The sequence below is a fragment of the Tamandua tetradactyla genome, chromosome 25 (genome assembly GCF_023851605.1).
Source record: "Tamandua tetradactyla isolate mTamTet1 chromosome 25, mTamTet1.pri, whole genome shotgun sequence".
In the NCBI taxonomy this organism is placed as follows: domain Eukaryota; kingdom Metazoa; phylum Chordata; class Mammalia; order Pilosa; family Myrmecophagidae; genus Tamandua; species Tamandua tetradactyla.
Window position 1 is genome coordinate 32633291 of NC_135351.1, and position 14078 is coordinate 32647368.

At 40.5% G+C, this 14078-nt stretch overlaps 1 protein-coding gene across 3 annotated transcripts in view; it reads right to left on the minus strand.

Moving 5' to 3' along the window:
• Positions 1–4767, minus strand: part of STX7 (syntaxin 7) — a 51686-nt gene extending 46919 nt beyond the window's left edge. The window contains exon 1 of one of the 3 annotated variants that reach the window (XM_077143996.1): positions 4629–4767. The gene's annotated coding sequence lies outside the window, so the exon portion shown is untranslated. Of the gene's footprint in view, positions 1–4401; positions 4514–4628 lie in introns of those variants that run through there. The other 2 variants (XM_077143994.1, XM_077143995.1) reach the window with 2 other exon arrangements.
• Between the last annotated feature and the right edge of the window lie 9311 nt (positions 4768–14078).

The window sequence follows — 14078 nt, forward strand, 5'->3', positions numbered from 1 at the left end:
GTGAAATCCACATTTCAAAACCAGATATGTATATCTATTGACTTTACTCTTTCACAGAAAATAAATGTGTCTTAACAAAAACATGAAATAAACTTAACTGAAATAAACTAAATAAACTTAAGCTGGGGGACAAGCACCAACTCATTTAATATAATCACTTTATTTCATTAAAATACCAAATTCTATTGATTAGAGAACAGGCAAAGAGGTGATCACCTAGGCAGAGCACAGAGCGAAGGATGAAAAGTGATCTGCAAATGATGGTGAGAAACATATATAAAAATTAAACAAAATGAACAATGGTGACCATTAATGGAGAGCCTACTGATTTCCCAAGTATTGTGCCTTGAATTTCTACATTTATTTTCTCAGCTAATTCTTACCACATGCCTATGAAATTGGTATAATTATTATTCTGATTTCCTCACACAAAGAAACTGAGACATAATGAGAATAAGTAACTTGCTTGAGATAAGCCAAAAAGGAAGATACGTAACTAAATTATAGAGCCCATTTTTTTTTCTTCAGGGGTGTGCTAGTTTAAAAGGATGTATGCCCCTTAGAAAAGCCATGTTTTAATCAAAATCCCATTTCATAAAGGTAGAATAATCCCTATTCAATATTGTATGTTTGAAACTGTAATCAGATCATCTCCCTGGATGGTGTGATTTAATCAAGAGTGGTTATTAAACTGGATTAGGTGATGACATGTCTCCACCCATTTGGGTGGGTCTTGATAACTTTCTGGAGTCCTATAAAAGAGGAAATGTTTTGGAGAATGGGAAATTCAGAGAGAGCAGAGAATGCTGCAGCACCACAAAGCAGAGTCCACCAGCCAGAGACCTTTGGAGATGAAGAAGGAAAATGCCTCCTGGGGAGCCTCATGAAACCGGAAGCCAGGAGAGAAAGGTAGTAGATGATGCGTGTTCGTCATGTGCCCTTTCAGCCGAGAGAGAAACCCTGAACTTCATCGGCTTTCTTGAACCAAGGTATCTTTCCCTGGGTGGATACCTTTGATTGGACATTTCTATTGACTTGTTCTAATTGCGACATTTTCTCAGCCTTAGAACTGTAAACCAGCAACTTATTAAATTCCCCTTTTTAAAAGCCATTCTGTTTCTGGTATATTGCATTCCAGCAGCTAGAACAGGGAGGGAGGGGGTGCATGGTTCCAGAGCCTATACTTTTTTTTTTAATTTTTTTTTATTTTATTTTTTACATGGGCTGGCACCGGGAACCTGACTGCTGAGCCACCGTTACCCCCAGAGCCTATACTTTTTAAACACTAAACCACACTGCTTCCTTGTCTATGAAAACTAGTGGCAGGGGAAACCACTCAATTATAAAAAACAAATTCACTACCTTTTCCCCAGTCCCTATATGAAGTTTTGCTTTCTCCACTCTTGGGATGAGCAATGACGCCTGGGATAAGTGTATCAACTAACCAAAATTGGCCAAAATAGCAAGGCTTACCTAACCCCTTTTGTTCCCATGATTCTGCTCATAAGTGACATTGTACAGACAACAATAGTTAGCTGTTCTGATGAGGGGATCTGAGAAATAAAGGGGATCGATGCTGAACTTCACTGTAAAACAGAACACACTAAAATCTAGCCAACTATAAATTGATTTCAAAGTTTATGATCTTTGTAATAAATCAATGCCACATTATCCAGACATGTGCCTAGTCCAGAGCTGACAAGCACTGAAGTACTCTTGCTGAACACTTTTGAAAGCCCATCCAGAATTCCTAGTTTTACTGCTCAGAATAACAATTACCTAACTCATTACCCAGACCTGCATGGCCAAGTAAGGGTAGCCACTGACTATAGGTGGCAATTCAAATTTAAATTAATTTGATTTAAGTTGCATGAAAACTTTCCCAGTCACACCAGCCACCTTTCAAGTGCTCAGTCACCACATGTGGCTAGTTGTCCCCCAAAGTGGACAACACAGGTAGAAAAGATTTCCACCTTCACAGAAAGTTCTCCCAGACCAGCTCATTTAGACACCATGGTAATCATTTTTCTATGAAGACATAAAAACACTATAAAAAGGAGGGAAGGGAAGATCAAAGTATGGTAGTCACAATAAGTCTTTTGAAGGCTGCTGCTAAAGAGCACAAAAGAACAAAGTTTTAAAAATGGAATCTTGAATGTCAAATATGACCTCCCCCGCCCCCACTATTACTGGGAAACCTGTAGATTCCTTGAGATTCACATTCAGCAAGAAGCCTCGTGCTCAATAATCTGGCATAGGAAAAGTAGTAGAAATTCACACTTTCTGAATTGTGAGCACACATAAAGCACTGGAATTTCTCTCCTCCCTATGCCCCAAATGTAAGTTTCCTGGGAGGGAAGGGGGTGGGATGGGTGGGCAGGGATTTTTGTCTACATTATGGACTGCTCCATCCTTAGTACCTGGCTACATAAGAGGTGCTTAATAAATATCTGTGGAATGAATGAATAAGTGTAACTATTTCCTAAGGACAAACACCTGGACTGAGGGTAATTAATACCATTTCTAAGACAAGGAATTCCAGAGTCTTCTTTCAAGTCTTGAAGCTCCAGGCTCTTTATTGCCTATGGGCCCCTACCTATCCGCAGTAGCTCTTCCCATGATCTTCTACAATGGCCTCTTCCTTCTACACGGTCTTATCTTGTACCTGAGCCGCCTTCAATGACCGCCTTCAATGACCACTTGACCTGAAGTGAGAAGTACCCAACCCTGTCACTGTCAATCTCTCTAACTTACTACTTCATACACTCATCACTATTGAAAATGATCCAATTAGGACCTTGGTCATTAGACCCCAACCTGTGGAATAAAAACACCAGAGACAACCTTGTCAACTTGTATCCACCACAGACTGTTCTATGATCACAAAACTGACACATTAACTGCACGCATTAGCTCAGCAACTCCACCTGCTGATATGAGGCAGTCTTAATTTACAAAACCAAGAATTTTTTTCACCCTCTTACACACCCAAATTTCAAAACAAATGGAATCACCAAAAAATTTATTCAGACTTACTGAAGGTGTTCTATATAATTTATTTTTCAACCACCAGCACTTAGCTCAGGTTTGAGAGCATAAGCAAAATTAAGATAGTTCCTCTTTTTCTGAATTTACAGGGTTGACTTTGTTATTGGAAGCAGCAGATATAAACTATCTTCAGAAAAAGACCTGAAGTTAATATGGTATCATATTAACTTACACAGAAACTTTGAAACTAAAGCATAATTCTTAACTAGTCACAAGTCTGAGACAAACCTCTCAACAGTGGGCTGCAAAACAGAGGCCCGTCCACATCACAAGAATGGGTTTAAATACATATTTGTCACCGTCCGGGTAAGCTCAAGCTTTCCGGGAAATGTCCATCCACATTACTAAGCATGGCATTTCATAATTATTTGCTTTTCTTCCAGATTCGGTGCACAGTTTAAACTATCTATAATAATAATAATCAGAATACATAAATTAAAGAAACTCTAGAGAAAAAATACAGAATTTGAATGGAAAGTCTATTTTTTTTTCCATGAATTTAAAGAAGCAGCCTAGAAAACATGGCAGGGGAGGGGGGTAGGCATGAAATATCCTATGTATTTTTTTAAAGGTCTTTATGTTAATCGCTTAAAGACATGCATTAAGCATGTCAAAGAAAATAAGTATGTCAACCAAAGTCATCAAGTGAAACAGAAAACCAAATACAATAAGCTTCTTGCATAGAGAGTATGGTTCGTTCTTCATGGCATTATTTTCAGTTCCTCTATATTAAGGAAGAGAACTTCAAAATATGTTTATTCAGTAAGTGAGATAAAAAGAGGAAGAGGTCAATTGGTCTCAAGAGGAAGCATCAACAGAGAGTCCAAGCAGAACGTGGACTCCCGATCTCTGCCTCTCGCACCCATCCTGCCGTGAACGCCCGGGGGCCAGTGCGCCCCACAGCCCAGCGGACCACCCGGCCCGGTGCGCCCACCTCCAACCCGGGCCACCCGGCCCGGTGGCCCCCTCCATCTGGCCCCCTTCATCCCGTGCCACCCGGCCCGGTACGCCCACTCCAACCCAGGCCACCCGGCCCGGAGTCCCCACGCCGCCCACCCTAACCCACTGGCGCGCCCGCCAGGCTCAGCGCGTCGGTCCATCCCGCCGTCGCGCCGGGGCCCGCAGCCCCACCGGCCTCGCCCGGGCGCGGCGAATGCGGAACGCGAGGTCGGCGGCACTGGGCGGAGCCGGCGTCCGGAGCCGGGCAGCGCGGCCCTACCCTCCCGAGACGCTGCCGCAGAACGCAGGGCGGCGGCCACCTGACGACGCGCACAAACAAGGAGGCCGAGCGGCCGCAGGGGCCTTGTCTCCGGGACACCTGGCCACATTTCCCCCTCCCCAAGGTGCTCCTACCCGACCTCCTCGGCGGCCGCCTCCTCCGCGGGACACCATCAACCGCGGGCCCAGAGCGCCCGGACAGGATTCAGCTGATGGGCGGCGGCGCCGAGACACTCAGTGCGCATGCTCGGAGAGCAGCCCGGGCAGGAGATGGGACTCGCTCCTCCCGTATTGGCCCGCATGGCTGAGTGACAGCGGACCAATCCCGCCCCCGCTGCGTCTGAGCTCAGTTATGGGGGTACCTGCAAAATTGCCAGAAGCGTGGTCTTTGCGGCCTGACGTACGGACGGTCAAGCCTCACCTCACTCAGTCTGCGTGCAAAAAGGAAGGGGAGTCAATGGACGACAGCTGTCTTCTTTATCCGGTGAAGCTAGCTTTCCGAGTCTCGTGTCTTCACCCCGCCCCAGCAGCTCATGCTATCTTGTTTCCTACCCTTGAACTCGGCTGTAAAGACTATCCACAGCTTCGTTAAGGAATGGCAACACGAACACGCAGCTCTAGCAGGAACAATGAAGGACAATAAGTGAAGAGTCACTCATTAGCCAAGTTTTCCCAGCACAGACAAGCCTTCCTAAGCATCCTTGAAGGGCAGGACGTAGTTTTGAAAACAGCTGAGAATGTACTAATGGCAAATATTCAAGCATAATATAATCGTTCGATGAAAAACTATCAGTTGCTTCCGGTGAAAGAAACACCTTATCAATTTAATTAGAAGATAGGTTGGCTTTGCCATTGAGTGTAACCTTTTGAAAGGATCATCGGGACAGGTGATAAGCAGAAGTCCAGGTGCACTGCCGTTGCCATGGGGATGGGGGAGTTCTAGGTTGTTTTGTATTATACATGCATATGTACATGAGTAAGGTTAGCCAGAGATTTTAAAAAAAAAAACAAAGAATCTCTCAGTGTATTTTTTTTTTTTTTAACATGGGTTGGCAGCGAGAATTGAACCCGGATCTCTGGCATGGCAGGCGAGAATTCTACCTGCTGAGCCACCATCACACCTCCCTTTCCAATTTTTGACAGAGAAATGGGTACAAGAAACATTTCCTTTTTTCTAATCTTTGCTGAAGAAAACTACAGTGCAAACGTGACGATAAAAGTTTATACTCTGCTTCCATGACGTGGGAGCAATAGAGAGAGGTAGGCATGCTGACCAAGGAGAAAGCACACATTCTATTTAAAGGGACATCATGATTCACTAGCCTTTCAGGATTATTGGCCCAATGTAGTCATATTACCTGATTTTTCCAGATATGGTGGAAATTCAAATTTTTATGTGAAATCTCTTTCCAGAACTCTTCAATTTTTATAAGATATTCTGTGATCTGAGAAAATATATGTTTCAATCTCTATAACAGAAAATACAGTCAACTGCAGAATATTAAAGTTGGAGAGGACCTTACAGAAAATATAGCTCTACTTCGTCATTTCACAGATTAAAGAAACTGAAACCCAAAGAAATTTAATCAAAGTCTCACAGCAGCATAGGTCCACTATAGAACCTGATTCAGAATCTAAAAGTCTTTCTACCATATTATTCATTCAGCAAATATTTGTTGAGAGTCTGCCATGTTTCACAGGTACTTCCAAAGCAGTACAAAGATGGAAATGTTGAAGTGAGGCAGCAAGTGACTAGCTTTGGACAGATTGTATTTAAGATTCTAAGTAAGTGATATCCAGTTGAAGATGTCCAGTGGCCAGCCCACCAACATTAGAAAATGTGAGCCAGAGTTCAGGATGGAATTCTCATTGGAGCTGTAGGAAGAGATGAGCTTGCTGACTCTAAGGGTGACATGGTGAGTTGGTTGAATTCTATGTCCCTATGGGTGTGAACCCATTGTAAATAGGACCTTTTGAAGATGTTATTTTTAGTGGGATATTGGACAACTGGGTCAGTGTGGGTCTTAATCCATGCTACCAGAGGCTTATAAAGAGAACTCTGAAATCAAAGAAGCCAGAATGGATATTGCCACAGGATGAGAGGCGCAGATAGAAGCCACGGAGCCCCAAGGAAACTATAGACTTTGGAAGAAAGCAAGCCTTGCCAATATCTTGATTTGGGACTTCTTCTAGTATCAAAACTATGAGCCAATAACTTCCTGTTGTTTAAGCCAGCCTGATGTGTAGTATTTGTCATAATAAAGCCTGGCAAACTAAGACATGTGGGATGTTATGGACTCCTTGTATTTAAGGGATAGGCAGAGAAAGAAAAACACTAAAAAGAGTCATCAGAGAGATAAGAGCTAAACCAGGAAAAGGTAAGCTAGAGAATGAAGGAAAGAATTTCGAGAAGAGGGAATGGTCTATGATGTCACATACCACAGAATGTTCATGCTAATCAGGAACCAAAAGTTGTGCCCTAGGCTTGAGAATTCGGAAGTGGTTGGTGAATTTAGGAAGAGGCATTTCAATCGCTTAAAGAACTATCATGTAGGAACTTAAATATACTTATACATTTTGCAAGCATCATTTCAGACTACCTTTGATAGAACCCTGGACTGTGTGTGTGTGTGTGGGGGGAATGGTCCAATGCACCATAGAAGAAGAACCTGGGGCAAAGTAGCCCGTTTAGGTTACCCAGCTGTTTGCTAGTTACTACCTGAACTGAATCAAAGCCCAACTGTTTGACTCGTCCTCCCAGGCTTGTCCAAATTTCTCACGTTTTTAAATTTATGTTATGAATGGATTCATTCTCGGTCTTTTGAAAACCCCAAAATGGGATTTCACCTGTTTGTATTCAAATGGGAAAAAATATGTATAGTTTAGGTAACCTTGCAATTTTCAGAGGCACAGAGGATAAATGTCTTCCAAAAGAATTCCTGGCATTTCTAGTATCCTGTCTGAGGATTTGCCTGCTACTTAATGAAGTTCATCCAGCTGCCTTGGACCTAGTTGACCTAAAATTTTTTTGATTTGACAGTTGATAATATCATCACTACTAACAAATCGTTTACACTTGCAGGAGTTATCTGTGGCTGAAGACATGTAATTTAGATTTTTCAGGGCTGGCATTTAGGGGAATTTGGCTTTCTTGGAGAGATTTTGGAGGGCAATCAGAAGTAACTTCTTGAGTGGGAATGACTGGTCAGCAGGCTTGTCCTTATCAATCTAAGTACCACCTCTAGCTGGTGGCAAGATGGTAGCTTAGTGAGGTGTGGAACCTAGTTCGTCCTCCAGAGCAGCTGGTAAATAGCCAAGAACAGTGCAAAACAACTGCTGGGGCCACATCAGTGACAAGACCCACAGTGTACACCAGTCTGGACAAGCTGGACCAGTTGTGATTCCAAGCCCCAAAAGCTGGCACCCCTTCCCCATGGGCACGGCCGACTGGTTCCCCAGAGGGGAAAGGAAAAAGACTTTACTAGCAGCAAAGCTTTACCTCAGCCAAGCTCCAACTGCAAAATTAATTAACAAATTTTAATTACTGAAAATAAGTCCCCAGTTCAGATAAATCTGGAATAAGAGATAAAGGTACTAGGAGTTTTTGCTCCAGCAGAGAGGGTGCAGGGCTGACAGAAAAACAAAAACAAACAAACAAACAAAAAAACACAGAGAAAACAGGGTTTTTGAGTCAGACAGCAAAAATACCTGAAGAGGATTGGACCCTACCAAAAGGGGGCATATAGAGCCTGGAGATACATAGAGACACATACCAACTTAAGATCTTGATTGCCAAAACCCCAGGACTAGGGATCTTGCCTTTTGTTTGTTTGTTTGTTTTGTTTTGCTTCGTCTCTACTCCTTAACAGCTCACTAGATAGATACAACTGCAACTCTTCTGTCTTCAGCACTGCCCCAGGCAAGGGTGGAATTAAGCTTGTCTGAGAGACAAAGTAACCAGTCAGGTGAAAGGAGTTAAAATGCTAAAGGCTGTACCTTCCCCAAGAGAAAGGGGGCACAGCTCACATGGAATCTCTCCCTCAAGGAATTCAGGCCCCAGGGACTGGAAAACTGAAGCAATTAATGCCAACCTAAAACCTCACCTCTGTCTCAACCATGCCCCCAGCAGGGAGAGTCTGCTGAAGGTGAAGGAACCAAACCACTTTACCCTGGTGGGAAGCTGCAGGCAGACACGCGCCACCTGCTGGGCAGAATAGGAAAACACAGAGCCTAGAGGCTTCATAGGAAAGTCTGACAACCTGCTGGGTCCCACCCTCAGGGAAAACTGATGCAGGCAACTCTTTCCTCCTTAAGAGGCGAGTCTGGTCTGGGAAAATCTAACTAGGGTCTATAATACCTGAGGAGACCCTCCTCAAAAAAAAAAAAAAAAAAAAAAAAAAAAGCTCCAGGTAGGCAGGGCAAGAAAAAGAAAACATAAGAACTGAAAAATTCTGATCAGTTAAACAGAACTTATGCTAGAAGTCTAGAATAAGTTGAACTGAGTGTAAAAGAACATATAGAGAACAAAGCCATCCAACAAGAAAACCCTAGGTATAAGAGTGAAAACAACTTCTAGAATAAATTAAGGAAATCAAATGCCTAGATGCCAGCAAAAAATGAGTTATACTAGGAAAATCAAAGATATAGCCCAGTCAAAGGAACAAACCAACAATTCAAATGAGATACAGGAGTTGAAACAACTAGTTCAGGATGTTAGAACAGACATGGAAAGTCTCATGAAAAATCAAATCATCGAGTTGAGAGAGGATATAAAGATGGTGTTGGGTGAACAAAAAGAAGAAATTGAAAGTTTGAAAAAACAAATTGCTGAATGTATGGGAATGAAAGTCATAGTAGAAGAAATTTTTTTAAAAATGGAAATCTACAATGATAGATTTGAAGAGGTAGAAGAAAGAATTAATGAACTAGAGGACTGGACATCTGAAATCTGACACATAAAAGAAAATATAGAGAAAAGAATGGAAAAATATGGCTGGGGTCTCAGGGAATTAAATGACAATATGAAACACATGAATATATGTGTTGTGGGTGTCCCAGAAGGAGAAGAGGAGGGAAAAGGAGGACAAAGACTAATGGAGGAAATAATCACTAAAAATTTACCATCTCTTATGAAAGACATAAAATTACAGATCCAAGAAGTGCAGTGTATCCCAAACAGAATAGACCCAAATAGACATACTCCAAGACACTTACTAATCAGACTGTCAGAAGTCGAAGACAAAGAGAGAATTTTGAAAGCAGCAAGAGAAAAGCACTCCATCATGTACAAGGGAAGCCCAAGAAGACTGTGTGGATTTCTCAGCAGAAGCAATGGAGGTGAGAAGGCAGTGATATAATATATTTAAGATTCTAAAAGAGAAAAACAGCCAACCAAGAATTCTATATTGTGCTGGTTTGAAAGGATGCATGTACCCCAGAAAAGCCATGTTTTAATCCTAATCCCATTTTGTAAAGGCAGCTGTTTCTTCTGATCCCTATTCAGTACTGTATGTTTGAAACTTTAATTAGATCATCTCTCTGGAAATGTGACTCAGTCAAGAGTGGTTTTTAAACTGGATTAGGTGGAGATGTGTCTCCATCCATTCCAGGTGAGTCTTGATTAGTTTACTGGAATCCTATAAAAGAGAAAACATTTTGAAGAAAGCAGGAGATTCAGAAAGAGCAAAAGGAGAAGGATGACAGAATGCCACAAAGCCGCAAAGCAGAGAGTCCACTGGCCAGTGAATTTTGGAGATGAAGAAGAAAGATGCCTCCCAGGGAGCTAGAGAGTAAGCTAGCAGAGATGCCATGTTCACCATTTGCCCTTCCAGATGAGAGGGAGAAACCCTGACCATGTTCATCATGTGCCTTTCCACTTGAGAGAGAAACCCTGAACTTCATCAGCCTTCTGGAATTAAGGCATCTTTCCCTGGATCTCTTAGATTGGACATGTCTATAGACTTGCTTTAATTGGGATATTTCCACAGCCTAAAAATTGTCAATTTGCAACTTATTGATTCCCCTTTTTAAATGCCATTGTTTCTGGTATATTGCATTCTGGTAGCTAGCAAACTAGAACATATATCCAGCAAATTTGTCATTCAAACATGAGGGGGAGATTAAAACATTTTCATGCAAACAAACACTGAGAGAATTTGTGACCAAGAGACTGGCTCTGCAAGAAATACTAAAGGGAGCAATACAAGCAGATAGGGAAAGGCAGGATCGAGAGGTGTGGAGAAGAGTATAGAAATGAAGACTACCAGTAAAGGTAAAAAGAGAAACAAACAAACAAACAACTAGATATGATATAAAATCCAAAAGACAAAATGGCAGAAGAAAGGACTGCCTTTACAGTAATAACACTAAATGTTAATGAATTAAACTCCCTAATCAAAAGGCATAGATTGGCAGAATGGATTAAAAAAAAACAGGACCCATCTATAAGCTGTCTACAGGAGGCTCATTTTAGACCCAAGGACAAAAATAGGCTGAAAGTGAAAGGTTGGGAAAAGATATTTCATGCAGACAGCAATCAGAAAAAAGCAAGAGTATCTTCACTAATATCTGACAAATAAGACCTCAAATGTAAAACAATTAAAAAAAACAAAGAAGGGCACTATGTATTAATAAAAGGAACAATTCAAGAAGAAGACATAACAATCATAAATATTTATACAGCAAGCCAGAGTGCTGCAAAATACATGACACAAACATTGAAAACAATGAAGGGAAAAATAAACACCTCTACCATAATAGTTGGAGACTTCAATTCCCCAGTCTCATCAACAGATACAACATTTAGACAGAGGATCAACAAAGAAACAGAGAATTTGAACAATGCAATAAATGAACTAGACTTAACAGATGTATACAGAGCACTACACCCCATGACAGCAGGATACATCTTTTTTCAAGTGCTCATGGATCATTCTCAAGAATAGACCATATGCTAGGTCACCAAGCAAGTTTCAATAAATTTAAAAAAGATTGAATCATAGAAAACACTTTCTCAGCTCATAAAGGAATAAAGTGGAAATCAATAATAGGCAGAGGGCCAGAAAATTCACAAATATATGGAGGCTAAACAACACACTTTAAACAACCAGTGGATCAAGGAAGAAATTGCAAGAGATTAGAAAATATCTCAAGGCAAATGAAAATGAAAACACAACATATCAAAATTTATGGGATGCAGCAAAGGCAGTGCTAAGAGGGAAATTTATTGCCCTGTGTGCTTATATCAAAAAAGAAGAAAGAGCAAAACTCGAGGAATTAACTGCTCACTTGGAAGAACTAGAGAAATAACAGCAAATTATCCCCAAAGCAAACAAAAGGAAAGAAACAACAAACATTAGAGCAGGAATAAATGAAATTGAGAACATGAAAACAATCAAGAAAATTTACAAAACCAGAAGTTGGTTCTTTGAGAAAATTAATAAAATTGATGGACCCTTAGCTAGGTTCCCAGAAAGAAAAAGAAAGAGGATATAAATAAATAAAATCAGAAATGGGAGAGACATACCCCATTTGTCTCTGGCCCCACAGAAATGAAGGAGGTAATGAGAGGATACTGTGAGCAACTACACCCTAATAAACTAGACAATGTAGATGAAATGGGCAGCTTTCTAGAAAGGCAGGAACAACTGACATTGACTCAAGAAGAAATAGATGATCTCAACAAACCAATCACAAGTAAAGAGATTGAAAGAATCATCAAGAAGCTCCCAAGAAAGAAAAGTACAGGACCAAATGGTTTCACAGGTGAATTCTACCAATCCTGCTCAAACTCTTCAAAAACATTGTAGAGGAGGAAAATCTACCTAACTCATTCTATGAAGTCAACATCACCCTCATACCAAAGCCAGACAAAGGTACTACAAGAAAAGAAAATTACAGACTAATTTCTCTAATGAATATAGGTGCAAAAATCCTCAACAAAATACTTGCAGATAGAATCCAGCAGCACATTAAAATAATTTACATCATGAGCAAGTGGGATTTATTCTGGGTATGCAAGGTTGGTTCAACATAAGAAAATCAATTAATGTTACACACCATATCAACAAATCAAAGCAGAAAAACCACATGATCATCTCGATTGATGCAGAAAAGGAATTTGAGAAATTCAACCTCCTTTCTTGATGAAAACACTTTAAAGGATAAGAATAGAAGGGAACTTCCTCAACAAGATAAAGGGAATATATGAAAAACCCACAGCTAACATCATCTTCAATTGAGAAAGACTGAAAGCTTTCCCCCTAAGATCAGGAACAAGACAAGGATGTCCACTGTCACCGTTGTTATTCAACATTGTGCTGGAAGTTCTAGCCAGAGCAATTAGACAATAAAAAGAAATAAAAGGCATCCTAATTGGCAAGGAAGAAGTAGAACTCTCACTGTTTGCAGATGATATGATACCATATGTTGAAAATACTGAAAAATTTACCACCAAGCTACTAGAGCTAATAAATGAGTACAGGAAAGTGGCAGGGTACAAGATCAACACCCAAACATACACTAGTAATGAGCAATATGAGGAGGAAATTAAGAAAAAATTCCATTTACAATAGCAACCAAAAGAATCAGGTATTTAGGAATAAATTTAAGCAAGGATACAAAGACCTGTACATAGAAAACTATAAGAAATCACTAAAAGAAATCATAGAAAACCTAAATAAACAGAAGGGCATACAGTGTTCATAGCTTGGAAGGCTAAGTATAGTGAAATTGTCAATTATACCCAAATTGATTTATAGATTCAATGCAATACAAATTAGAATCCACAAAACTTACTTTGCAGTAATAGAAAAACCAAAAACCAAATTTATTTGGAAGGGCAGGGTGCCCCGAATAGTTAAAAATATCTTGAGAAAGAAAAGTGAAGTGGGAAATCTCACACTAGCAATTATGAAGCTACAGTGGTCAAAATAGCATGGTACTGGAATAAGGATAGATACACTGACCAATGGAATTGAATAGAGCATTCAGATATAGACCCTTTCATCTACAGACAATTGATCTTTCATAAGGTAGTCAAGCCAACTTACCTGAGACAGAGCAGCGTCTTCAGTAAATGGTGCTTGGAGAACTGGATATCCATATGCAAAAGAATGAAATAGGACCACATCTCACGCCCTATACAAACATTAACTCAAAATGGATAAAAGTCCTAAACATTAGATCTAAAACTATAGAAGTTTTAGAAGAAAGTGTAGGGAAATATCTTATAAAGCTTGTAATAGGAGCTGGTTTCCTGGATCTTACACCCAAGTCACAAGCATTGAAAAAAGAAATAGATAAATGGGAACTCCTCAAAATTGAACACTTCTGTGCATCAAAGAACTTTGTCAAGAAAGTAAAAATGCAGCCTACACAATGGTAGACAATATTTGGAAACCACATATTAGTATCCAGAATATATAAAGAGATGTTCAACTTAATAACAAAAAGACAAACAATCCAATTAAAAAATGGGTAAAAGACAAGAACAGACATTTCACAGAAGAGGCAATACAAATGGCTAAAAAGTACATGAAAAGACGCTCAACTTCACTGGCTATTAGGGAAACACAAGTCACAACTACAATGAGGTATCATCTGACACCCACTAGAATGGCCATTATACAAAACACAACAAATGCTGGAGAGGATGTAGAGATGTTGGTGGGAATGTAAAATGGAACAACTGCTGTGGAAGGCAATTTGGTGATTCCTCAGGAAGCTGAGTACAGAATTGCCATATGATGCAGCAATCCCATTGCTAGGTGTCTATTCAGGGGACATGAGAGCACGGGCACAAATGGACATTT